Raw genomic sequence first — 27,500 nt, 5'->3', positions numbered from 1 at the left:
TCCTCACCTGAAATGGCCTTCCAGACTACAGCAAGGTTCTCAGACACTATCCTTCCCCCAGCAATGACCTCCACAGCAAGGGTCTCAAACGTTATCCTTCCCCCAGCAATGATCCCCATAGCAAGGTCCTTCTCGAAAGCGAACTCCTTCACCTACAGCAAAGGTGAAGCACGCGCGCGCGCGCACACACACACACACACACACACACACACACACACACACACACACACAGTAGGCTTATGTAGCCCTGTTTAGCCTTATCTCTCGCTGGGGCAAATACTCGCACACTCTCTACATCAGCGGAGAGAGAGAGAGGAACTTTATAAAATATTCATCGCTCTTGACTCCACCCGGCCATCTATGTCATTGAGGCTCTGGGATTCAATTATCCCGGTGAGGGAGCAGCAGAGGGACCAGGTCCAGGGATACCGTCCCACTCCTCCAGCACATGAAACGAAAACTCTCATGTTAGCAGGTTGTGAGAGGGATGCTTTGCCGGAGTGGTCGTTTGTCGGAGTTTGTCGGTTTCTGTTCTTTGTGTGTGTGTGTGTGTGTGTGTGTCTGTGTCTGTGTGTGTGTGTCTGTGTCTGTGTCTGTGTCTGTGTGTGTGTCTGTGTGTGTGTGTGTGTGTGTGTGTGTGTGTGTGTGTGTGTGTGTGTAATGTAATTATGACCTGCTGAAGGTGAAGAGGAGTAAGGGAGGAGGGTCTCCCCCTTGCTGGGGGTCCACCTGTAACACCACGTCCATCATGACAGGGCCACCCGCCACACGCCATGGCCACCACCCACACCACGTCTATCTTGGCTAGGCCACCCACCACACACCATGGCCACCATGAGAGTGTGGTCTATATGTAAATGGGACGCTCAGTCCTCGCCTCAAGGCCGACTCCAAGGCTCGGGTTCGGAGCCATGAGAAGAAGCGCACAGTAAAAACATCATTTCCATGTAAATTCGTGTGACCCAGAATGTATATGGCGAATCCATAATGCTCTCTCACACTTATGACTCGTGATGTTTGCTCAAACAGGAATTAGAATAATTTGCACCTGGGCAATGCTGTAAACAGGCGTGATTTACACAGTCTGTTGTCATCAGGTGATGTTTGGTGGTTAATCTAGATTGTAAATGGGAGCGTCTAGCAGTGTGTTTGGCGGCTAGAATGTATATGATCCAGTTTTCACCTCCGTATTTACCGAGTTACTTGTCTCTCCCACCATTGCTCCAGCTGCTCGAAGTCGCTTTCCATATTCCTTTGGTCCTGCGCCATCTGTCTCGTTCCCTTCATGCGTTCCTCAGGTTCCACGCCGCCTCTCATGCTGAGTTCCCACGTCCCTCGGGTCTTGAGGCAACATCTAGCTATCGTGTTCTTGGACTTTCGTCTAGCCTACCCCGCCGACCTCAGATGTTCCAGGCATTCTTCAGGTCCTTGAGTCAGACCTTCCTGTCGTTTTCCAAGTCCCCAAGTCGGACCTTCTAGTCATTCTTCAGGTTTCCATGTCGGACCTTGCTATTCATTCTTCAGGTCCCCATGTCGGACCTTCCAGTTATTCTTCACGTCCTCATGTCGGACCTTCTAGTCATTCTTCAGGTCCCCATGTCGGACCTTCTAGTCATTCTTCAGGTCCCCATGTCGGACCTTCCAGTCATTCATCGGGTTCCCAATTCGGACCTTCCAGTCATTTGTCAAGACATTGCGCCATTCTTTCCAGGCACTCTTTTAGTTTCCTGGGCCAGACTTTCCAGGCATTTCTCAGGTTCTTGCGTCAGACCTTCCAGGGAATCCTCTGGTCCTTGCGTCAGACCTCGTGGGCATCCCACATTTCCAGTACTTTCAAGATTAAGAAACTTCTCAGAATAATTTTCACATATTTCGCAAAGAGTTTGCAAGTCTTAGGCGAATTTTCGAAGACTGCGTAATACGGACCAAGTTTCTGTATAAGGCATTATTACAGAATTTGTATAGCAAACCCTAGATCTCTATAGCTGCGATCCAGAGTTTATATAGTTGTTACAGAATATATAATACAGCCGAGGTAGGGAGAGAGAGAGAGAGAGAGAGAGAGAGAGAGAGAGAGAGAGAGAGAGAGAGAGAGAGAGAGAGATTCGAAGAAAGAAAATATATATGAGGGCATGATCGAAGAGTGGCGGTACGTTTGGCTAGTGAGGTGAGGATAAAGTGATTTATGAAGAAGAAGAAGAAGTTGTTCGGCAGTGCATTAGTAGGTCGGCAGATGGCGGGACTGGGAGAGAGAGAGAGAGAGAGAGAGAGAGAGAGAGAGAGAGAGAGAGAGAGATGAGCAGGGGTTTACCAGTGGAAGGATGAGGAGAATTGGTTATGATGGTTTCTAAAGAAATTGATAAAAAAAAAAAAAGGATGACCTGTTGTTTCGTTCTGTGGCCAGTAATTGACACAGTAACTACCACAGGGCGAGGTGGTCATTTACTGACTCTTTGATTAATTGACATCAGTGATTATACGTACATATGTATCATAGGAATATCTTACCTCTCAGGGGAAGTAAACCAGATTTGCTGAGATGCTCTCTGATGGTTACGAAAGTGGTTCATACACACACACACACACACACACACACACACACACACACACACACACACACACACACACACTCACGTACGTCATTTCCCCAGTGGAAATGTTCCACGTCACTCCAGTGGTGGAAGGTGTCACTGAGGTGGAAGGCGTCACTGTAATGGTCTCTCACTGGAGGAAAACTTTCTATGTATGCGTCTGTGTCGCTCCTTAACAGGTCTGCGGGAAGTTGGGAAGTGTGTGTCAACATGGGTTAGGTCTTGTGGGAGGGTCTGGCAGGGGATGGGAAGGAGGGTTCATGAGGGAAGGGGTGGTATGTAAGGGGACAGGGGAAGTCAAAAGGAATGAGGTTGCATGGGAAGGGGAGTGTGTCTGTGGGGGTGTCTGAAGGAAGGAAAAGGGTAGAGAGGAGAGGGGGTCAGTGGCATGGGGGCTGCAGGGAAGAGGGTGTCAAAGGAAAGGGAAGAGGAAGTCAAAGTGAAGGGATAGCCCATAGAAATGAGGTGGCAGGGAGATGGGGAAATCAGAGAGAAAGGATGTGGCAGGGAAGGGAGAAGGGAGTTAGAGAGAAGGGGAGGCAAGGGAAGGGGGAGTAAAAGGGAAGGGATGACAGGCGAAGGAGTCGAGGAGACAGATGGAGGAAGACCTGGAGTGTAATGGATAAGTTTGGGCGACTATGTCAAGCGACAGGTTGAATGGTGTGGTGTGGGCCTGTGGTCGACTTCTTGGTTGAGTTGTCCAAGCGGTTTAAGGTATCGGTTGGACCGCCCACCTGTTCTGTGGTCAATTTGGTTATATATATTCTAGTATGTGACTGGTCGAATGTTGCCTGTATGGACATGGTGGATTTGGTCGCTCGGTTCTTCGTCCGACCTTTTGTAAGTGTTCTTTGGCCAGAAGTTCATTTAGTGGGCCACCAACTTCCTCCCTCGCCTCCCGTCACTCCCCTTACCTCCCTAAAATCCCCCTGCTCACTTCCTTCACACAACTACTCCATCTCTCGAAATCCCTCTGCCTGCCCAACATTTACCCACGTCCCCAGAGTCCCAGTTCCCGCTTCCCCTCACCTCCCACAGTCCCGCTTCCCCCGCCTCCCAAATCTGACAGACCTCACGAATGTTCCGCACCCCCCCAGAAATTCTCATCAAAATATATATATAATATATATATTGCCCAGTGGACAGAGAAATACAATGGATACTTTTTTGTCACCCGTGACATTCATCGCATCTCTGTGTACAGGATATAACATGAAATTATTATATCATTGTGCTCACTATGAAAAAAAAAAGAGTCAGTAGATAAAGAGCTACAAATCCTGTCGAGATAAATGGAAACCACACTCTTCATGGCCAGTGTACATAGTGTACCATGATAATGAGAGGACCGTACACCCCATGGCCAGTATGTGGTATTCCATGGTGAGAATGCTGCTGCTGCTGCTGCTTCAGGTGCCATCATCATGTGTGCTTATAAGGATGTATCTGTTGTTGTTGTTGTTGTTGTATTACACCCACTCTAATGTTCTGTAAGCGAAGTTGGCACTGGTAAGATCATACTTCGGTTGTGGCCATTACGGATGAAAAAAAAGGGATATTGACGAGCGTGAGAGGAAGGTTGTAGATGTTATGATTAGCTCCTTGTGTACATCTGTATGTGTAGAGCTGGCTCTAAGATGTGGGAAGGGTTATAGGGAAGGTGGAAGAACGAAAGAAGGAAGAGAAATTCACAACTTTCCTGCTCGAGGAACGAAGCGGGTGTCATAACGGCCAGTTCTCGTGTGTCTGGTTTAGACAAGAAAACTCTGGGAAGCAGCAGCCAAGTCAAGACTTCTGCTATGACCAGGTTACGGCCAAGCTATGGCACTGCTGGTGGCCAAGCCATGAGGTTCGTCATCATGACGTCCCACACTCTTAACCCGTAGGACGTGGAGTCACTGGGGTGCCTTTCACCTGATTCAACAAAAGGACAGTCCATCATGCCCCAAGGGTCGTACCGTCGAAGTGCTTAAGGGCTCGTACCGTTGTGCTCAAAGGAGAAGCTACCGTCGTTCTCAAGGGGCTAACTTAACTTCAGCTACTGGGTTCGTCCCCCCTTAGCCACACCGTTCTTGGAAGGGTCGGGCACGCGAACGTATTTCACGGTTGATTTTCAGTGACTTTTTGTGCTGAGGGCTGCTGCTGGTGGTGGTAGGTGGGTAGTGGTGGTGACGGTGCTTGTGGTGGTGGCAGAGGGGGGAGTTGGGTGGGTCATAGGGGCGTACCCCTGAGCTATGGAAATACCTCCAGGTCATTTTTATATTAGTCACATCATCTCGTTTTCTTTTTGTTGCTTTTTCCTATTTTCTTGCAGACATACGTCGTCGTCTTGCAATATGATTTAATTCCCTATAAAGACTATGGTTGTTACGAGTGCTCTCTACACCCTGTCTATCTAATTGGTAATAACATTCTGTCTCAACTGGTCAGTCTTTTTTTTATCTACTACTACTCACCTTGGATGTCCCTTAAGCAGATATTTCTCCCAAGTGCTCTTGGCAAACCTCTTGTAAGTCGTAGGAGTCCATGATGATTGTCTAGATCGTTGGGTCGGGTTTTCTCCCATACTTGAATTTTGTTTTGTTTTGTTTTCCTGGGAGATTTACATGTTTTTTGCCCAGACTACCTGCGTTATGACAAAACTGGGTTTCTTTTTTTTATTTACCCTTGAACAAAAAGAACTTAAGGGCAGTCGAGTACGACTTATATGTGAAGCTTGAGCACGACGGTACGACCCCTTTATGTTAACACGACGACCCTTTAGCACAACCGTTTTGACCATTGAGTACGATGCTTTTTCCCTTAACCTGACCCTAAAAGCGAGATCAAACATCAGGACAATAAAATTAGAGGGGACTGATAAGAAGACTGATAAGGAGAAACGACTGATTTAAACTGGATTAAGAAAAAGGGGAAATCTGTGTCAGCGGAGAAGAAGCACATAAAAAAAAAAAAAAAAAGTGTGGTAGGGAAAGGGCTTTCAGCTGGGGCCATCTGGCACCTCATCCTTCTCACTTCCAGCTCCCTCCAACCACCCTCTTTTCCCCCCAGCCCTACCCCCGCCCGCGGGTCGTGAGGGGAATGGAGGGACAATGTTTACCCGCTTCCCTCCCTGCTCATATCAGGCGGCTGACCTCTGTCGTAAAGGACTGGGGGCTTCACAGAGGCGATGTAAGTGAAGATGTGTTTGCCAGTTGAAAGGGGCTGCTGCTGTGGATTACGTTTAACAAGGTGAGTCTGCGCTGCCTCTCTGACCACATGGGCAAGAAGAGGAGTACTGACCACACGACCTTCCCCTCCCCCTTCACCCCTTTCTCCCATTTTTGCCCATAAGACGCAACCCTCAAGAAAGTCACAGGGGTGGGTACGGGCGGGGTGCCGCCGCGTCTCGGGGGAACAAGACAATCTCTCGCACTTACTCAAAACTGTAAGCGAGCATTGTTGCCGAGGGGTGTGTTTTTTGTGTCGGGCCCCCCCCCAAGGTGAGGAGGGTGGAGGCGGCTGGGTATGGCAACCATAGGGGGGCCGAACCCGGGTTTCTTGCGCTGCCGACAAAACCCCCCCCCCGGGGGAAAGGGTCCTTACAAGGGGGAAGAGTCCCTTCTTCCCTTTCCCGGGGTGGTTTGGGGAAAGGGGGGTGAGGGTGGGGGAGGGTATCCTGTTTGGGTGGGGAGGTCGACCCCCGCGTGACAGTTCGCCTGTCATTGAAAAGCGCCTGGTGTGGTGCTAAGAGAGCAACGTCCAGTACGTGAGACATAAGGGGAGTCCGTAACAGTACAGGGAAGGATAGATAACAAGGGAAGGGAAGTGTAAAGTAAATGAAGGGCGGACAAACCCTACATAGAAATGGAAAGCCTAAACAATTTACAAAGAGGTCTTTGATATTTTTCTGGAGGACAGTAATGGTATCCTAAAGTCCTTAATCTCTATAAATGGAGATAATACAAATGAAGGCTATCCCAACCCACTCCTACAAACAGGAGATGGATAGTAAAGCAAAAGCCCCCCCCAAACCCAAATCCGTCCATTACCACTAAAATTTAGGGGTAGGGAATAGGTGAGACCGATCGCGTACGCGTCAAACCGCCGGGATTACCGCCTGTAATGTGAAAAGATTACGTTGAAATTTCATTCAATGAAATTGCTAGAAATCCTAGACACTAAGAGTCGGGACTGATACAGTGGGGGAAACCGACCTCTCACAATGAACTTGATCTCCTCCGGGAGTGTGTAATTGATGTTTAAACATTCCCATGAGTTTCATTGATTTTTTTCCTTTTTGCACGATTGGGCCAATCCCCTCCCGACTCCCGAGAGGTGAATGATAACAGCCGTGTCCCCGCTCCCGAGTCCCCGGGTTGAAAAGTAGTGTCCGGTATGACCGGGGTGGCTGGGGTCGGGGACTTGGTGCGACCGTCATAGACGCGATCCTCCTCCCCAATCTGTTATGGCCCTTCCCTGGTGCACCGGTGGGCATCCCTGCCCTCCCAGTTCCGAGGCCCTGATGTCTTGCACCATTTGAAGGGCCCAAAAACCCAGGAATCTTTAAACCATGGTGCTCTCTCCCGGGTTTCGTGTCTACTCCCCCTGTCCTTCGCCACCCTCTTCTCTCCCTTCCCCTTAACTTGAGGGAAAGACGGAGGGGTAGAGCAACGGAGAGACGAGTTTGCCAGGATGGTTCCTGCCCCAGGGGGGGAAAAGGAACCAAACGTGTGTTTTTTTGTTTGCATTCCTCCTTTTCTTTTGTGTTAACGAAGAGAAAAACCTAAGCCCCCCCCCTTCCGTGACCCCTCCACCCAAACAACCACAAAACACACACACAACACACACACAACCCCACACACACACCACAACCCATCTCGTCAGTGTCTATAAGCTCCCCTCTAGATTTGGGCAGGGGGAGTTTAAAAACATTAAAGCAAAAGCTGAGCGCCCGCTATTTTTTACCTCAGTATAATTTTCAGTGAAGGCATTAGTGGTTGTTGGCCAGGGGGCCGATTAGAAGGTTAAACCCTTAGCAGAACGGTGTACGTCCTCTGGGTGAGGGCGGACGACCCGTGCATTACGACCCGCCTTTGGAAATTGGCACATGAGTTTTCCGGGTTCCCAAAAAAGGGGGGGGGGCCAACTTAGCCAAATGGTCTACCGTCGTGCTTTTTTGGGTCCCCACCTCCCCGGGGGTTGGCACAGGGGGCCCTGGTTTCCATGTAAGGGTCTACCTCGTATGAGGTTACCCTAGTCTCCAGGGCGTGCCCCGCGTGCTGATGCACTGACCAACAAAAAAACGCCGAGTCTGGGGGCGTGCTAATTGTTGCTTTCATCCCCCAATGGCCTGTTGAAACAACAAATTTTAGCGGAACGTTTTTTCCCGCGTACACCAAAAAATGTTACATCGCTTTGTCCCGCGTCAGACCGGGCTTTGTCTGGCGTGAAACGCGCCGTATTTGTGTACATGAGTAACTTTATATCTTTTGTTATTTTTTTTTTTGTATCTAAATCTACTTGGGGTAATTAACCAGAGGTTTAAACAGGTGACGAAACATTGCTCCTTTATGTACTGTACGCCTGGATTAGGATAGTCTGCAAATACGGTGAAAAATAAATAAATAAATATAAAAAATAAATGAATGAATAACAGCGTTTGAAAATTTTAAACGCCCCATAAATTTTTATTTGTAATTTGGTTTTTTTGGGTTTTTTTCAGTACGACGTACGACCCCTTTACACAACGGTGCGACCCTTAGCACACGCAAACGACCCTTTACCACGACGCTACGACCCTTGAGCACAACGCTACGACACTGTACAAAGGAACTCAAAAATTCAAACGTAACAGACCAAATGGGCCCTCTCGAGCTGTCCCGGACGTGGAAGACCTGAACATCTTGCATCAATGAGGGAAGACTGAAAATAATAGTACATTTTAAAACAGACAAACATGACAAAACTAAACGAAGGGGGTGGAATAATCGTTTTCCCTTCGTGGGTTTGAAAACGAAACAATTATCATTATTATAAAAAGAATTTTATATACCTCAACCAATCTTAACATATGTTTTAAAACAGTTACAATAATTTAAGAATAAGTAAATTTTGCGTCATTCGAGGTATAACGTTGCCCCCGGTTTTTTTAACCATCACTTCGAGTGTATGATCGACGAGGCCAACCCAAGCGAGTTCGTTAAATCGAGATTATCGACGCCTTTGTGATTTAATGCCTGGGATCAGATTTCCTCCCCAGCTAACTCTCTTTTCCCCAAACTAAATAATTTAAGTCTTTTGAGTCGGCTTTTTTCACAGGATTTAAATTTTTCAATTCGGGATCATCTTGTAAACTTAAAACCCCCACCCAAGATGAAAAAAAAAAAAGAGTCAGTAGATAAAGAGCTACAAATCCTGTCGAGATAAATGGAAACCACACTCTTCATGGCCAGTGTACATAGTGTACCATGATAATGAGAGGACCGTACACCCCATGGCCAGTATGTGGTATTCCATGGTGAGAATGCTGCTGCTGCTGCTGCTTCAGGTGCCATCATCATGTGTGCTTATAAGGATGTATCTGTTGTTGTTGTTGTTGTATTACATCCCCTCTGATGTTCTGTAAGCGAGGTTGGCACTGGTAGGATCATACTTCGGTTGTGGCCATTACGGATAAAAAAAAAGGGAGATTGACGAGCGTGAGAGGAAGGTTGTAGATGTTATGATTAGCTCCTTGTGTACATCTATATGTGTAGAGCTGGCTCTAAGATGTGGGAAGGGTTATAGGGAAGATGGAAGAACGAAAGAAGGAAGAGAAATTCACAACTTTCCTGCTTGAGGAACGAAGCGGGTGCCATAACGGCCAGTTCTCGTGTGTCTGGTTTAGACAAGAAAACTCTGGGAAGCAGCAGCCAAGTCAAGACTTCTGCTATGACCAGGTTACGGCCAAGCTATGGCACTGCCGGTGGCCAAGCCATGTGGTTCGTCATCATGACAACCCACACTCTTAACTCGCAGGAGGAGGAGTCACTGGGGGTGGCTTTCACCTGATTCGACAAAAGGACAGTCCATCATGCCCAAGGGTCGTACCGTCGAAGTGCTTAAGAGTTCGTACCGTTGTGCTCAAAGGAGAAGCTACCGTCGTTCTCAAGGGGCTAACTTAACTTCAGCTACTGGGTTCGTCCCCCCTTAGCCACACCGTTCTTGGAAGGGTCGGGCACGCGAACGTATTTCACGGTTGACGATTTTCAGTGACTTTTTGTGCTGAGGGCTGCTGGTGCTGGTGGTGGTGGTAGGTGGGTAGTGGTGGTGACGGTGCTTGTGGTGGTGGCAGAGGGGGGAGTTGGGTGGGTCATAGGGGCGTACCCCTGAGCTATGGACATACCTCCAGGTCATTTTTATATTAGTCACATCATCTCGTTTTCTTTTTGTTGCTTTTTCCTATTTTCTTGCAGACATACGTCGTCGTCTTGCAATATGATTTAATTCCCTATAAAGACTATGGTTGTTACGAGTGCTCCCTACGCCCTGTCTATCTAATTGGTAATAACATTCTGTCTCAACTGGTCAGTCTTTTTTTTATCTACTACTACTCACCTTGGATGTCCTTAAGCAGATATTTCTCCCAAGTGCTCTTGGCAAACCTCTTGTAAGTCGTAGGAGTCCATGATGATTGTCTAGATTCGTTGGGTCGGGTTTTCTACCCATACTTGAAGTTTTTGTTTTGTTTTGTTTTCTGGGTAGATTTACATGTTTTTGCCCGAGACTGACCCTTGCGTTATGACAACTGGGTTTCTTTTTTTTAATTTACCCTTGAACACGAACTTAAGACAGTCGAGTACGACTTTATGGTGAAGCTTGAGCACGACGGTACGACCCTTGAGTGTTAAGGCACGACGACCCTTGAGCACAACCGTTCGACCATTGAGTACGATGGCTTATCCCTTAACCTGACCCTAAAAGGCGAGATCAAACATCAGGACAGATAAAGAGTTAGAGGCGACTGATAAGAAGACTGATAAGGAGAAACGACTGATAAACTGGATTATGAGAAAAGGGGAGTCTGTGTCAGCGGGAGAAGAATGCACAGTAAAAAAAAAAAAAAAAGTGGGGTAGGGAAAGGGCTACAGCTGGGCCATCTGGCACCTCACCCTTCTCACTCCAGCTCCCTCCAACCATCTCCTCTTCCCCACAGCCCATACCCAGCCCGCGGGTCGTGAGGGCAATGTGAGGGGGGACAATGTCACCCGCTTCCCTGCTCATATCAGGCGGGCTGACCTCGTCGTAAAGGAGCTGCGGCTTCACAGAGGCGATGTAAGTGAAGAGTGTGTTTGCCAGTTGAGGGTCTGCTGCTGTGGATTACGTTATAACAAGGTGAGTCTGCGCTGCCTCTCTGACCACATGGGCAAGACGAGGAGTACTCGACCACGCGACTTCTCCATCCATCTTCACCCCTTTCTCCCATGTGCATAAGAGCGCATACCCTCAAGATAGTCACAGGGGTGGGTACGTCGGTGTGCCGCCGCGTCTCGGGGGAGACAAGACAATCTCGCACTTACTCAAAACTGTAGCGAGCATTGTTGTGCCGAGGGTGTGTGTTTGTGTGTCGCCCGCCCCCATGGTGAGGAGGAGGTGGAGGCGGCTGGAGGTATGGACACCCATGGGGGTCCGACCGGTTGCTTGCGCTGCCGAGCAACCCCCCCGGGGAGAGGCTCCTTACTAGGGAGAAGAGTCATTCTTCCCATTGTCCTGGTGTGTTGGTGATTGAGGTGAAGGGTGGTGGGAGGGTATCCTGTTTGGGTGGTGAGGTCGACCCCTGGCGTGACAGTTCGCCTGGTCATTGACAGCGCCTGGTGTGTGGTGCTAGAGAGAGCAACGTCCAGGTACGTGAGAGCATATAGGAGAGTCCGGTAACAGTACATGGGAAGGATAGATAACAAGGGAAGGGAGTGTAAAGTAAATGAAGGGCGGACCACCGTACATAGAAATGGGAAAGCCAGAGAACAGATGACATGACGGTCTTTGATGATTGCTGGAGGACAGTAATGGTATCCTAAAGTCCTTAGATCTCTATAAATGGAGATAGGATAGCAAAATGGAAGGCTTATCCCAACCCACTCCTACAGACAGGAGATGGGATAGTAAAGCAGAAGGCTCCTCCCACCCACTAGTCACGTCCATTACCACTAGAATGTTATGGTAGGGAAGTATGGGTGAGGGACCGATCGCGTACGCTGTCTACCGCCTGGAGTTACCTGCCATAGGTAATGTGAAAAGATTACAGTTGCATTTCATTCAATGAAATTGCTAGAAATCCTAGACACTTAAGAGTCGGTGACTGAGTACAGTGGTGGCACCGACCTTCTCATCAGATGGAGACTTGATTCTCCTCTCGTGGAGTGTGTAAGTGATGAGTACGAGTTCCCATTGGAGTATCCTAGTGAGTCTTATTCCCATTTGGCTGACGATTGGGCCAAGTACCTCCCGACTCCCGAGAGGTGAATGATAACAGCCGTGTCCTCCGCTGCCGAGTCGCCGAATGATGAGTCAGTGTCCGGTATGTCCGGGGCTGGCTGAGGTCGGAGGACTTGGTGCGACCGTCATAGACGCGATCCTCCTACCATCTGTTATGGCCTCCTTCCCTGGTGGCACCGGTAGTCATCCCTGGCCTCCCAGTTCGAGGCCCTGATGGTCTTGTCACCACTAGGGAAGGGTGCCCAGACCCAGGTAGTCATTACCAGATGTGTGTCTCTCTCCCTGGGCTCGTGTCTCGCACCTCGTCCTTCGCCACCCTCTTCTCTCCCTTGCCTCCTTAACTTGAGGGAAAGACGGAGTGGGTAGAGCACGGAGAGACGAGCTGCCATGATGGTTCCTTGCCCCAGGGAGGTGGGCAAGGAAGCCAAACTGGTGTGTTGGTGTTTGCATTCCTCCTTTTCATCTGTGTTAACGAAGGATGACAACCTAAGCACGTTGACCCCCTCCTCCTGGTCAAGACACCACACACACACACACACACACACACACACACACACACACACACACACACACACACACACACACGATCTCGTCAGTGTCTATAAGCGTCCATCTAGAGTTTGGTCATGCTGGAGTAAAAGCATTATAAGGCAACAGCTGAGCGCCCGCATATTTTCTACCTCAGTATATTTTCAGTGAAGGCGATTTAGTGGTTGTGGCCAGGCGCTCGATTTAGAAGGTTAAACTCCTTGAGCAGGAACGGTGTACGGTCCTCTGGGTGAGGGCGGTACGACCCGTGCATGTGACGACCCGGCCTTTGGACTTGGCACATGAGTTGCCGGGTCAAAAAAGGGGGTCGTGCCAACTTAGCCAAATGGTCGTACCGTCGTGCTTTATGGGTCGCACGCATCGGTGCCCAGGGGTCATACGGTACTAGTCGAGGGTCGTTGCCATGGTACCATGATCAAGGGTCGTACCGTCGTGATGGATGGTTTTACACGGCGTAGTCTCCAAGGGTCGTGCCGCGTCGTGCTGATGCGACTGACCAACGATAAAACGCCTGAGTCTGGCGGTCGTGCTAATTGTTGCCTTTCATCCCCCAATGGCCTTGTGTGATCAACATTTCAGCGGAACGTTTCCCGCGTACATCAAAGAATGTATACATCGCTTTGTCCGGCGTCAGACGCGGGCTTTGTCTGGCGTGAAACGCGCCGTATTTTGTGTACATGAGTAACTTTATATCTTTTTGTTATCTTTTTTTTTTTGTATCTAAATCTACTGGCGTAATTAACACAGAGGATGACACAGGTGACGAGCATTGCTCTCTGATGTACTGTACGCTCTGGTATTAGGATGAGTCAGTGCAAATACGTGTGAATAAATGAATAAATAAATATATAAATAAATGAATGAATAACAGCGTTTGACTTTCAAGCGCGCATGAATTTGTATTTGTAATTTGGGTTCTGTTTCTTTCAGTACGACGGTACGACCCTTGAGCACAACGGTGCGACCCTTAGCACGACGCTACGACCCTTGACCACGACGCTACGACCCTTGAGCACAACGCTACGACACTGTACAAAGGAACTCAAATGAATTCAAACGGTAACAGACCACTGGGTCCCTCTCGAGGCCTGTCTGTGATCGTGGAAGACACATGAACATCTTGCATCAATGAGGTAAGACTGAAAATAAGTAGTACATGTTAGAAACAGACAAACATGACAAAACTAGCGAAGGAGGTGGAAGTAATCGTCTCATTCGTGGATTTGAAGCGAAACATTTATCATTATTCATAAACGAATCTTTAGTAATACCCTCAACCAATCTTAACAATATGTTAACACATGTTAACAATAATTGAAGAATAAGTATTTCGCGTCATTCGAGGTATAACGTTTGCCCGCGAGTTTGTAACCATCACTTCGAGTGTGATGATCAGACGAGGCCAGCCCAAGGCGAGTTCGTTAGATCGAGATTATCGACGCCTTTGCTGAGTTTGAATGCCTGTATCAGATCCTCCCCAGCTTAACCTTCTCTTTCCCTACACTAAATAGATTTAAGTCTTTTGAGTCGGCTCTCACAGGATTTATTTCTCAGTTCGGGAATCATCTTGTAAACTTAAAACCCTCCACCCAAGATGGAAAAAAAAAAAAAAAAGACCTCATAACTCAGCGTGTCTGTTGAGTTCCTTTCCCTGGGCCAGATCGGTCTGACGACGAAGCCTTCATTCACCTCTGTAAAGCAGCAATATCCTACCACCCCTTAATAACCGGGGCTTCTGTTCTTGGTGGGGGACAATGGGTGTTGGCGAGGTTAGCAGGGTGGAGACCGGTTAGTACCGAGTGCGTCTTGTTGCCAGCCAAGTATATTGGAAACTGAGTGGCCTCAATTGCCTTTTGGGGGAGGAGGGTGAGGTGGGGGGGTGGAGAATGAAGTGGTTCATTGTTGTGTTACCGACAAGCGCTTCGGGGGGGGGGGGGTGTCTCTGGATTGTTCATCCCCCTCACAGTTCGTAGATTGCTGTCACTGTGGCGTATTGTATTCGTCATGAAATACAAAGGTAACTCATTAATATTGTCTGACTCTCCAGCTGAGGCGTGTCAAGAGAATAGACAACATAATTAGCTCCCTGTTTTTATATATTTTTCACGAAAGTTTAAAAAAAAAAAGTATTCATCCATCAACTTTAAAAAAGTGTAGATGAATCACAGGCCTTATTATGTCATTCCTGTTCCCTCGCTTAATGCTTGGTTCATTCCGTTGTTCCCTCTCCTTCGCGTTTTCATAGTGTGATACTGGGTCATTCCATCGTCCCATTCCCTCACGTTTCCATACAGGGTATATTGGCGGTTCATTCCATCGTCCCGTTTCCCCTCGCGTTTTCAATAGTGTTTTTGTTGATTGTCTGCCGGAGGCACAATTTTGATGCCTCATGGCTCGGTAGTCACGACGTAAATTAAAGCTGTTCCCAGCTCGGGGCTGATAGACTGGGCGTCTCGGCAAGTCAGTGGTAGGTAGCACGATGAAAAAGAAAATGTCTTTTGTCTCGTAGGCTCGAAGCGTCTCGGGACCGGGTCATTATGTTCGCCACGACCGCCGTCGCGACGGACGGTTCCTCCTCCCGCAGCAGCAGCTGTTGTGTGAGGCGGCGCTGGGCGAGACAAGAGTCCTGGCCTCCTCTCGTCATCCCTGCTGAGGGTAGAGAGGGGGAGTGTGGGTGGTGATGGAAACCATCGTTTGGGCTGTAGGAGTCTAGGAGTCGCCTTCGTCCGTGTACTGCATCTCATACACTCCCCCCTGTTCGAGGAATTCATGAACGCTCGGCTTCATACAGCCCCTCCTTGTAACCACCCCCTCAGTGCACGAGGGCACGACCCTCAAACAGGAAGGTACGACCATTCAGCACAAAGGCCTGGTGTTCGACCAGGCCACCAAAGGTCGCAACGTCATCCTCAAAGATATAATTGAAATTCTCATCAAAAATACCGTGAGTAATCAAATCGTTATTAGCATAGCTGTGAATCCTTCATACCTGGATGATCTAGCCGATCCCGAGCGGTGAATGTATTCCGATTAGACTTTAAAATATCGGGTCAAAACAGTTGAATCCGATCTCTCGAAAATGTGATTCTGATGACGGGGGGAGCAGCAAGCAAGCAGCAGCAGGCCCCAATCCGCCACTGGACTGTAGCGGTATTGGTCATACAAATCCCGAGTATTGTGGGATGAGAATTGTTGGCGGTGTTTGGCTGGTGATGAGTTAGTTTTTTTGGTCTGTGTTCCTGGTTTTTGTGTAAGGTGTAATTAGCTCGGTGTACACGGAGAGGGAGTTTTTTTTTTTACACGTGTGTGTGTGTGTGTGTGTGTGTGTGTGTGTGTGTGTGTGTGTGCTGACGTGTGTGTCAACACCTGCGCCTACATTAACACCCAAGCGCCACTTTTGTCAGGCACAGGATGGGGGGGGGGATCACCTTCAGGCACTCACCAGGGCAGTAACTTAAAACCAGATGGAAGAGAGACGTTCGTAAGGGAAAGGAAGGACACACTCCCCTTAGGGAGATGGGAAGGGACGGTACCTGATGGTACCTTAGGATGGTGATAATGGAAGAGGGACGGGAGGTGGAACTGTCACTTGAGAGGGGGTAACTCTAAACATGGGATGGAAGAGGAAGTCCAGGGGTTTAGAACCGATTCCTGAAGGATCTTACAGTTGGTATTAAAGGTCTGTGAGGTGGGATATAGTGGGGGTGGGGTGTTGTTGTTGGGACGGCTAAAAAGGGTGTTGTTGAGAAGGGCGAAGGTACAGCTCTGATAAAACCTGTATTTATGAAGGGTTCTCAGTGAGTGGGGAAAGTAGGGTTAGTTGAAGAAAGGTAAAATCTAATAGTAGCTGATTTGACCATTCACTCGACCTCTCATCTTGTCCCGTCACCGGGGACTTTGATTGTAGACCTCGACCTGACGTCTAACATGATCCATGAATATAAAGCTGACCTGGCTGAAGACACCAGTGCGTTACGAGAGCAGAGCAAATTATGCTGAACCCTCCTGCATACTTTAGTGGTCGGGTCTGAGCTGCGCCTGGACACTGGGCGCTTGTGACTTTCCTCTGGTCTTATCTTTGGCTTTCCATGGCACCTCTAGGCCTTCCATGGCAACCCTTGGCTTTCTATGGCACTCCTTGGCTTCCCATGGCACCTCTTGGCTCCCCTTGGCTTCCCATGGCACCTCTTGGCTTCCCTTGGTACAGCTGTTCCTTGACGAGACTGTCCTTTGTTTCGTCAACTGCCGATGAAGCAGACGAGCCAAAGGTGACGTTTCACTCACGTAGTAACCTCAACCAGTCGGAGTCCGGCAATATATATATATATATATATATATATATATATATATATATATATATATATATATATATATATATATATGTATGTATATATATATATGAAGTAAAAGAACACACTGTCTTAAAAAAAATGAATGTTAGAACCTCACTTTATACAGACGTGATGATTTATTTTCAAATCCAATACAATTTCGGTTTTTCACAACCTCCTCTCAATTGGAATGCCATCTGAAAAGAGCTCGTGAAAACTGTATTGGATTTGAAAATAGATCATGTCTCCGTGTCTCCTCGAAGTGTGATTTTTAACCTTCATATATATATATACTATTCTGAAGGAAGTCATTTCTAGACATTCTCCACATGTTTGATCAATCGAACCTTCAAAAGACTTTCTTGAAACTCATTCGAATGTTAAAATAATGTGGGGTTTTTTTTTATCTGTCATTCGACTTTCAAGAATTTGTTTTTCTGAGGTTCGAGACAGTGCCATATTCAGTCACTGGAGGTCTGTAGACGATAAGAGCGACCTCCACGGTTGCAGGTAACAAGAGCGTCGCTCCTAATGATCCTGATCATGAAGGGCTGGGCATAAGGCTTTATGACGGGTACGTCGCCACGGTAATAGATAATTACTAATTACCTTAATTAGCTTGGGTATAATTACCTTAATTAGCTTGGGTATAATTAGATTGTGAATATATTGACGGTAGAACTCATGCTAGTCTCTGAATGGCGACAGATATACCGAACAGATATACCAAGTAGAGCTTTGAGATGGCTTATAGAGGTTTGGTCCCGACATGAGCTAATGATATTACATTCTCTCTCTCTCTCTCTCTCTCTCTCTCTCTCTCTCTCTCTCTCTCTCTCTCTCTCTCTCTCTCTCTCTATCTATCTATCTATCTGTCTATCTATCTATCTATCTATCTATCTATCTATATATATATATATATATATATATATATATATATATATATATATATATATATATATATATATATATATATATGTGTGTGTGTGTGTGTGTGTGTGTGTGTGTGTGTGTGTGTGTGTCATGCAGATGTCTGGCGTTATCTTATCTGAAGACCAAAGAGAAGCATACACACACGAGACACAAGGCATTTAGCGCCTTAGTCCCAACTCGCAGTTGTAAATGAAGTTTCATTTGACCCCAGTACACACACACACACACACACACACACACACACACACACCAGAGGCGACGGCTCTTCATACTCAACAACTTAAATGGCAGAACTCAGCCCGCCAGAATGAGGTCAGACCAAGTTATGCCGATGGCAATGTCCATCTCCATTTCTCGCCAGAGTCGCTTCATGCTTTTTGGAGGAGGAGGGACCATCATCACCAGTGTCTCCATTTCTTGCCGGAACTGATGCATGTATCACGGGCGGCTACATCAACGGGGTTATCTTCACGACCGAGTTGATATATATATGTATGTATATATATATATATATATATATATATATATATATATATATATATATATATATATATATATATATATGGCCGGTGCATCAACAGGGGTCGAGAGGCAGCGTTTGAGTAAAGAGCTCACCGCGGGTCTGGCACCGACCTCATCAGTGAGGGGAAATTGATGTCGTATGTTGGGAGAGAGTTTACACCTTCCATCATCCAGCTGAGGGCCTCAATGCTTCCAGCTGAGGGCCCGCACGCTTCCGTCGGTATATTCCAGGACGCCTTCTACAGTGCTCCAAAATGCCTCCAGCGGCATTCCAGGATGAAACCAATTTCAATTTCTTTTTTTTCAGTTTGCCTCTGGCATTGTTTCAGGATGCCTTCTGCAGTGTTCCAAGACACCTCCAGCAGTGTTCCAGGAACCCTCCAACAGTGTTCCAAGAGGACTCCTGCAGTGTTCCAAGACACCTCCAGCAGTGTTCCAGGAGCCCTCCAGCAGTGTTCCAGGAACCCTCCCGCAGTGTTCCAAGATGACTCCTGCAGTGTTCCAAGATGCCTGCAGCAGTGTTCCAAGATGACTCCTGCAGTGTTCCAAGATGCTTGCAGCAGTGTTCCAGGAACCCTTCAGCAGTGTTCCAGGATGCTTCCAACAGTGTTTCATAATGCCTGCAGCAGTGTTCCAGTAACCCTCCAGTAGAGTTGCAAGATGCCTGCAGCAGTGTTCCAGGATGACTCCAGCAATGTTCCAAGATGCCTCCAGACGAGTTGACACTCAAGTGTAATTAATCGTAATGCTAATAACACTAAGGACCGTATACCTAGTCTAGACCTTCAGCGCAGCTAACCAACCAGCCTGATAACACTTGTTTCCTACTGGAACGGTTGTTGCAGTTTCCTGGAACATGAAGATCAGACCCTTCTAGCAAGTGGACGCTGAGTCTGGAAGGAGGTCGTTTGTTTTGTTTTCCCAGGCCACGTCTCCCGCACGTGATGAGTGGAACTTACGAAAATTAGAAAAGCAGGATATTTTGAGCACAAGGAGCCAGCCAGCCATGGGTGTCTTATTTCCCACTGTTAGACATCCACAATGGAGGCATTTCATAATTCAGTTTATCTTCTTGTTAATAGGTATACACCAAGGCACTGCATAACCCGTTCTATGGATACAACGATCAGGATATGAAATATAAGCTGACAGAACCCAACAGATGGATGGATAACTGAATATGCGAAGGCAGAAAACTCGCTTCATTGATTTAAAAAGAAGTTAATGAAAGACGATGAAGGAGATAAGTGGGGTTAAATGGGAGGCATCCGCCAGCAGACGGGAGGAGAACTAAAGATTATCACCAGATGGGAACACCCTTCCTCCCAGGCACATCTGTCACCCCCCCCCCCCACACACCTGTGTTGTTGTTGTTGTTGTTAATCTCTCTCTCTCTCTCTCTCTCTCTCTCTCTCTCTCTCTCTCTCTCTCGCGCGCGCGCGCGCGCGCGCGCGCGCTCGTTCATCATCATCATCGTCTCCCACTGTTCGTATTTCATCCATCTTCCTATCCACGCTTTCCTCTCATATTCTTCTTTTCCTCCCTCCTTCACCTCTTCGTCCTCCTCCTCCTCCTCCTCCTCCTCCTCCGCCTCCTCCTCCTCCTCCTCCTCCTCCTCCTCCTCTCGCTCGTGAGTCTTCAGCCACACCCTTAGAGCCTTTCACCCCGCAGCAACATTCCGGGCTTTGTTTATGGTTTGGTTGCCGGCGGGAGCGTTTGTGTAAATAATGATTAAGGAACCATCACGCCCGGTGGATTCCCGGTACTCGAACAGCAGCAGCGGGTGGACCCGCCCCAAGTCGTGGCTGATCTCTTGTCTAGCCGGGAGTGGGGAAGGGAGCCAGGCAACCAGGCAACACTACAGGGGAATTACAGACGAAAGCCAGACAACGTTACATGGGAATACGGAAGAGAACCGGACAAGAGACCTGGTCTCTTACGACGAGGTTAATCCACTGGAGGACAGTAATTGTATCCCGAATTCTTAATCTGTATTGATGGAGACAGGATTGTAAAGCAGATGGCTCCTCCTCACCCACCCACCCACCACTCTAGATGGAGACACGATGGTGAAGGAGATATCTCCTTCCCAACCCGCCACTGTAGCTGGAGAGAGAACAGCGAAGTAGATGGCTCCTCCCCACCCACCACCATAGACAACAGAGGACTAGGAATTTATAGAAAACATGTTGAGTTATGTCGGTGCATGAAAGGTTAAGCGTTGATGATTCAGGGGACCCACTGAACAAGACGCAACTCCTCCAGATTTTTGTGTGTCTAAAGAAAGTGTCACACGTTAGCAGGTGCTAAATAATGTTTGTGTGTGTGTGTGTGTGTGTGTGTGTGTGTGTGTCTGACAGGTGCAAAGAATATATGATACTTAAGTTTCTGTCTCTGTGTATATTACAAAAGGGAAGAATGTATTTTGGGAGACGACATCAGAATTTGGAAGCAGAAGAGTATGGGACTATGGTCGAATGTAAGAGTTAAGATACAGAAATATATATATATATATATATATATATATATATATATATATATATATATATATATATATATATATATATATATATATATATTTCTTTTTTTTTTCCTTGGAACTGTCTGGAGACCCATCACCATCCACGTGAAAGATGACCTCTTCCGACGTGGTCAAACAGCACCCGGGTCGTTCACTGGGAGGGAAATGAGAGTCGTGAAGAGAGCCAATGGCTTTGGTTGACCTGCTAAGGACGTGTGGATGTTGAGAGAGAGGAGTGTGGGCAGTGAGAACGCTGTAAAGGAGGACCTTATTACCAGTTACCAGTGGCCAGCAGAGGTGATGGTCTGGTCTTCGGCTCTCGTTTGGTCTTCTTTCCCCAGTGTGTTACCTTCCCGTCCTCACCCCCTAGTGTGGTAGCTTCCTGTCCTCTACCCCCAGTGTGGTATCTTCCCGTCCTCACCCCCCAGTGTGGTAGCTTCCTGTCCTCTCCCCCAGTATGGTATCTTCCCGTCCTCACCCCCTAGTGTGACAGCTTCCCGTCCTCTCCCCCAGTATGGTATCTTCCCGTCCTCACCCCCTAGTGTGACAGCTTCCCGTCCTCTCCTCCGGCGTGGTAGGTTCCATTCCTCTACCTCTAGTGTGGTCAGACCCCATTCTCTAACCCAGCGTCGTCACATCCCGTCACTCTACCTGCAGCACCAGGACGTCCTGTTCCTTTCAGACCGTTTAAGAAATGATGATTAGAAAGTAATCAGTATTACATTAATCATTCGTATGATAGTTAGTGGTGGAGGTGATTACTTCCCTGATAAAATTCAAGCCAGAACCAACAACATCGGCTGGACGCTGTGCCTTCGGTCCATTTCGAACCCCATTTTATTTCTTGAGATTGAGCTTCGCATAAAACTAAGCCTTGCCCCAATAGTTTCCTCCCTGAGACTCACTCTTAGCCCAATAATTGTCACCTAAGACTCAGCCTTGTCCTGATAACTCTTCCCAAAGACTCAGCCTTGGCCTGATGACCCTTCCCAAAGACTCAGCCTTGGCCTGATGACCCCCGCAAGACTCGACCTTGGCCTGATGACCCCCGCAAGACTCAGCCTTGGCCTGATGACCCCCGCAAGACTCAGCCTTGGCCTGATAATTCCCCTATAAGACTCAGCCTTGGCCCTGGAGATACAGCTGTGTTGCCTGGCGTCACACTGAAAAGGTCAGGGACCAGAAATAGGCCAGATGTATAGTGTTCACAGCCGGCATTTGGAAAGCTGAAAGGCTTTTTCTTGCCTCCGTGGAGACGCCGCCTACGACCGAAAGTCAGTCTCCTTAAACGACGGGACGTCTCGAAAACGAACGAATGTCTCCGAGGAACGACAAGAGTGCCACTCGTAAAACTGCGAGACTGTCCTCAGAAACGACTGAGTTGCCTCATGCAAACGACTTAAACGACTGTGTCATGAGCTACCAAAAGTCTCATTAAACGTCCGAGTGGTTCGTGAGTAACCAAACGACCGAGGGCCTCCCAAAACGACAGAGGGTCTCACAAAATGACAGAGGATCTCACAAAACGACAGAGGGTCTCACAAAACGACAGAAAGTCTCACAAAACGACAGAGGGTCTCACAAAACGACAGAGGATCTCACAAAACGACAGAGGATCTCACAAAACGACAGAAAGTCTCACAAAACGACAGAGGGTCTCACAAAATGACAGAGGGTCTCGCATAACGACAGAGGATCTCCCAAAACGAAAGAAAGTCTCCCAAAACGACAGAGGATCTCACAAAACAACAGAAAGTCTCCCAAAACGACAGAGGATCTCACAAAACGACAGAAAGTCACCCAAAACGACAGAGGATCTCACAAAACGGCAGAGGATCTCACAAAGCGACAGAGGATCTCACAAAACGACAGAGGATCTCCCAAAACGACAGGGGTCTCACAAAACGACAGAATGCCTCACACAGACGACACGGTATCTCTTCTCAACGACGTGAAAGTTGGTCGTTTGAAACGTCAGTAGAAACACGCCTGACTGACAGTCACCCAGGTGACTTGAGTCTCTCACTTTCTCAAGTCTGCTAATCTGAACGTCTCTCTCAGTCTCTCCCACCTCGACTTCGGCAACCCTTATCCTCTTGTCTCCCTTATGAAGAAAAAGAAAGCCTAACGACCTACCTCATAAATGTTTAACGAGCTCACGGAAAATACCTCACCAGCTCTCTCTCTCTCTCTCTCTCTCTCTCTCTCTCTCTCTCTCTCTCTCTCTCTCTCTCTCTCTCTCTCTCTCTTAACGATCTGTCATACGACTACGTGAGTGATTTCCGTCGTAAATGCCTCTCGAGCTTCCTCATAAAGATAATAGTACTGAATGGTTGTCTCACAGACGCTCGACGAACTCTCTCATAAATATGGTGACGGTGCTCAGAATTCCCTTTATAAGAGTTCTCTCACATATACGCAACGGTCTCTCTCATATACGCAACAATCTCTCACATATAAGCAACGATCTCTCACATATACGCAGCGATCTCTCTCATATACGCAACAATCTCTCACATATACGCAACGATCTCTCACATATACGCAACAATCTCTCACATATAAGCAACGATCTCTCACATATACGCAGCGATCTCTCTCATATACGCAACGATCTCTCTCATATACGCAACGATCTCTCTCATATACGCAACAATCTCTCACATATACGCAACAATCTCTCACATATACGCAACGATCTCTCACATATACGCAGCGATCTCTCTCATATACGCAACGATCTCTCTCATATACGCAACGATCTCTCTCATTTACGCAACGATCTCTCCCATCTGTATGGTGGTGACGGGACTCAAAGTTGTGTGTTCTCTTGAAGTATCACACAAAAGATTTTCAAAAAAAAAAGAAAAAAAAAAACATTTAAATGAGTTCTCATAAATGCTAGAATAATGCTCACATGAGGGACTATGACACCCAGATATTTCATACCGACCCAGACAATATATACCTCAGCTGGATAGAAGGGAATTTTCTTTCACTTTTTTTTTCCTCGAAGTCTTATAAAAGATTAAAAATGCTTTGAGAAGCTTAATTAGTTAACACGAGTGAAGCCTGCTTATTGCTGCCCCCCCTTTATAAAAGCCTTTCCTCAGTATTTTCATTAGGGATTTTTTTCTCCTCTCTCTCTCTCTCTCTCTCTCTCTCTCTCTCTCTCTCTCTCTCTCTCTCTCTCTCTCTCTCTCTCTCTCTCTCTCTCTCTCTCTCTCTCAGTCCACAAACATGGCAGTCTCCTCCGTCTCACACCTCATAGCTCTTGTCATCACAAGACTCGTCCTTCGTAGTAACTTCTTCGTCCTTTTTTTTTTCTCTCTCTCTCTCTCTCTTTTATTGCGGTGAGCGCAACGCGCCAGCCCTGCCACATGGGAAAGAAAACGTCCCCCCTTCGGCAGGTAATCGTATGTAACAACTTTCTTTTCACTCCTTTCACCCATTAACTCCCCATCCCCTCATCATCCCCATAACATCCCACACCCTCATCATCCCCATAACATCCCACGCCCTCATCATCCCCATAACATCCCACCCCCTCATCATCCCCATAACATCCCACACGCCCTCATCATCCCTATAACATCCCACGCCCTCATCATCTCCATAACATCCCACGCCCTCATCATCCCCATAACATCCCACACGCCCTCATCATCTCCATAACATCCCACACGCCCTCATCATCCCTATAACATCCCACACCCCCTCATCATCCTCATAACCCCCCACCTACCCTCCCCCTCATCAACCTCATAAACCCCACCACCACTCCCTCACCATCCCCATACCACCCCCATCCCTCATCATCATCATCCCCATAACTCACCCATTTCCTCAACTCATTTTCACTCATTTCCTGAACCCGACTGATGTAATCGTGGCAATCTCGACTCCGTATCGGACCCACGTCATTGGGATATTTTCCCTCGGGAGAGAGAGAGAGAGAGAGAGAGAGAGAGAGAGAGAGAGAGAGAGAGAGAGAGAGAGAGAGAGAGAGAGGGGAGTGGAGGGGAAGGGAAGGGTTGGTTGCACGAGTCCAAAAGGCCCCCCCCCTCCCTCAGCGCCTCCATCCTCCTCCTCCCCCAACCCTTCGTTGGAATCGTGTTTTGGTGGTGGGGGGATGCGCCCAAATCAGGTCTACGACGAGATGACTCTAATTTGGGCATAACGGTGTGGACGCGTCTCGAGCTACGATGGTGTGGCTGAACCCACGGGTGTCGGCGGTGATTGATGGAGTGAGGGAGGATGCGTGGTCAGGTGTTGGAGGTAAGTGGAGGCGATTCGTGGAGGGGATTGCTTAAGGAGGTTGGGGGGGGGATTGGATGATTGGTGGAAGGATTCGTAGGGGGGGATTAGATGGCGGACATTGAGTTATTTGTTTGTTATGAGTGGATGTGCTTGTGTGGGTGTGGTGTGTGTGTGTGTGTGTGTGTGTAATTACTGGTTTATCCTGTACGAGGAAGGAGTTTTAGACTCGTAGGGGCTTATCTCTTGAAGTGTGTGTGTAGGTGTGTGTGTGTGTGTGTGTGTGTGTGTGTGTGTGTGTAGGTGTGTGTGTGTAGGTGTGTGTGTGTGTGTGTGTGTGTGTGTGTGTGTGTGTGTGTGTGTGTGACGTGTCAATTCCGAATGGTTTTCTCACCGTCTACCCCCAGTTCTCTAGGCCCCGTCCTTCCTCCCTTCATCGTGGAGTTTGTTTGTGAAGACCTTTTCAAGAAATAGACGATGGTTTGTTTAACTAAGTAGGCTCAGCGTTTTGCCCCGGGGGAAATATATATCTTTTACTCCTCCCAAGACGCCATGAGTTTCTCTCGCTACCAGGTGAGGTTCTTGGAGGCATGAATAACATCTGTCACTCAATAAGGTTAGTTTTGTATGTATCTTTAAGACACATATTTTTTTTTTCTAGATTTTTGAAGGTTTTCGAAAGGTGACGTATCGCCTACAATATTTCTCACAGTCGTAGAGGTTAGGTTCTTGTGCATGTATTATCTTTTATATTTCGTAGACTTTGTCCTCTTCTTTTTTTTTCTAACTTCTGTGATAGGGAGATTCCGTGTTTTCTAGGCGATATACCTGGTTTCTAGAACTTTAACTAGTAGTCTAACTCTGTTTAGAAGAGTGGGTTTTTTTTCTTCTAAAGTTAGGTTTTTGGTGTCATCAGAATGTTTTGTTTTACGTGGCAGTGAGTCATTCAGGATTCAGGTCACGTCCCTCCGTCATCCCTCCGGCAGGAGAGCTGCTGTGAGAGGAAGGCATTGCAACGGAGAGGGAGAGTGGCCAAGTGGCAGACCTCCTCCTCCTCCTCCTCCTCCTCCTCCTCCTCCTCCTCCTCCTCCTCCTCCTCCTCTTCCTCCCCGCCACGCCCTCCCCGGTGGGAGTGATTATATACATACTCAGTATTCACGTTTGTTCTTAGATATATAAAAACAGTCAAACGATTTCTCCTTTTTCATCCTCTTTTGCCCCGTTGCTCGACAGGATCCCCCGTTATTTCACGACGAATTTACAGTATGCAAATTATTTTGGCTTTGGGCGCATTCCAGACGACATTGTTGTGTTGTGTGTGGCTCCCGCTGGGGGGGGCTGTGAGGGCGGGATGGCTGTAAAATAATTCTTCAGCTTTGTACGTAGATATGTTATCCAGTGTAGTTGTTCACCAGGGACGTGTCAGCCTTGAGTGGGCTGTCTACCAGTGGTGATGTGAATGGTTCCTTTGTCGGTCAGTAGTGGGATGGTGCACTTGTAGGAGGGAAAATAGAGGGACATGTAAGGGGGGAAATAGAGGGACGTTTAAGAGGGAAATAGAAGGATTCGATCAAGGGGAAATAGGAGGATTCGGTAAAGGGGAATGGAAGGACTTGGAGAATAGAAAGACTTGTAAGAAGGAAACAGAGGGTCTTGTAAGAATGGAACACAAGACTTAGAATGGAGAAATAAAGGGGCTTGTAAAAGGGGAACAGCAAGACTTAGAAGGAGGAAGTAAAAGGACTTTTAACTGGGAAACAAAAGGGCTTGTATGAATTAAGTATATTGACTTAACAGAGGTAAGAGAAGCATTTGAAAGAGGGTTATAAAATGGCTTATAAGAAGGAAACAAAAGATGGAAGGACATTGAAGAGCTTGTAAGAGAAGGAAAAGTAGACAGAGTGGGAAGAGGGTACAGTCGGCGAGAGTAGGGATATGACTGGGGGGGCAAAATGCAGAAATTAGACGGTAAGGATGATGGGGAATGGGTGAATTGGGTGATAGAAAGGGGATAAGAGAGTGGGAGTAACGTGGGGAGGAAGTTAGGAGGAGGGAAGGTACGAGGAGGAAGGGATGATGGAGAGGAAACGAAGGGAGCAGGAGACGACGAGGAAAAAAGAATGTAGTAGGAAGGGGGTGGTGGGGAAATTAGAAGTGTGAAAGTGGATGATAAAGTGAGTGGGGAGGATTGGTGTTGGGGAGATATGGGCCGGATCTGATATACTAGATATACAATACGAGGTCTTGAGGGACCTGGGGTGTCTAGATTAGGAGGAGTACCTGATGAAACACACCTACACGATCAGGTCGGCAAGGCCTCCACCTTGACCTACATCCCTA

General features: G+C 47.6%; 1 protein-coding gene and 1 long non-coding RNA gene across 3 annotated transcripts in view; one reads left to right on the top strand and one right to left on the bottom strand.

Annotated features, from left to right (window-relative positions):
* Nucleotides 1-27,500, bottom strand: part of LOC139760589 (uncharacterized) — a 307,108-nt gene that overhangs the window by 138,124 nt on the left and 141,484 nt on the right. The gene's annotated exons all lie outside the window — the stretch shown is intronic.
* LOC139760593 (uncharacterized) overlaps nt 1-27,500 on the top strand; it is a 99,256-nt gene that overhangs the window by 57,302 nt on the left and 14,454 nt on the right. Inside the window, exon 2 of the long non-coding RNA XR_011715368.1 lies at nt 13,527-13,729. This is a non-coding gene — a long non-coding RNA (uncharacterized lncRNA). The remainder of the gene's footprint in view (nt 1-13,526; nt 13,730-27,500) is intronic.

Source organism: Panulirus ornatus, chromosome 37 (assembly GCF_036320965.1).
Source record: "Panulirus ornatus isolate Po-2019 chromosome 37, ASM3632096v1, whole genome shotgun sequence".
Taxonomy (NCBI): domain Eukaryota; kingdom Metazoa; phylum Arthropoda; class Malacostraca; order Decapoda; family Palinuridae; genus Panulirus; species Panulirus ornatus.
This window is presented reverse-complemented; position numbering and strand designations above follow the sequence as displayed.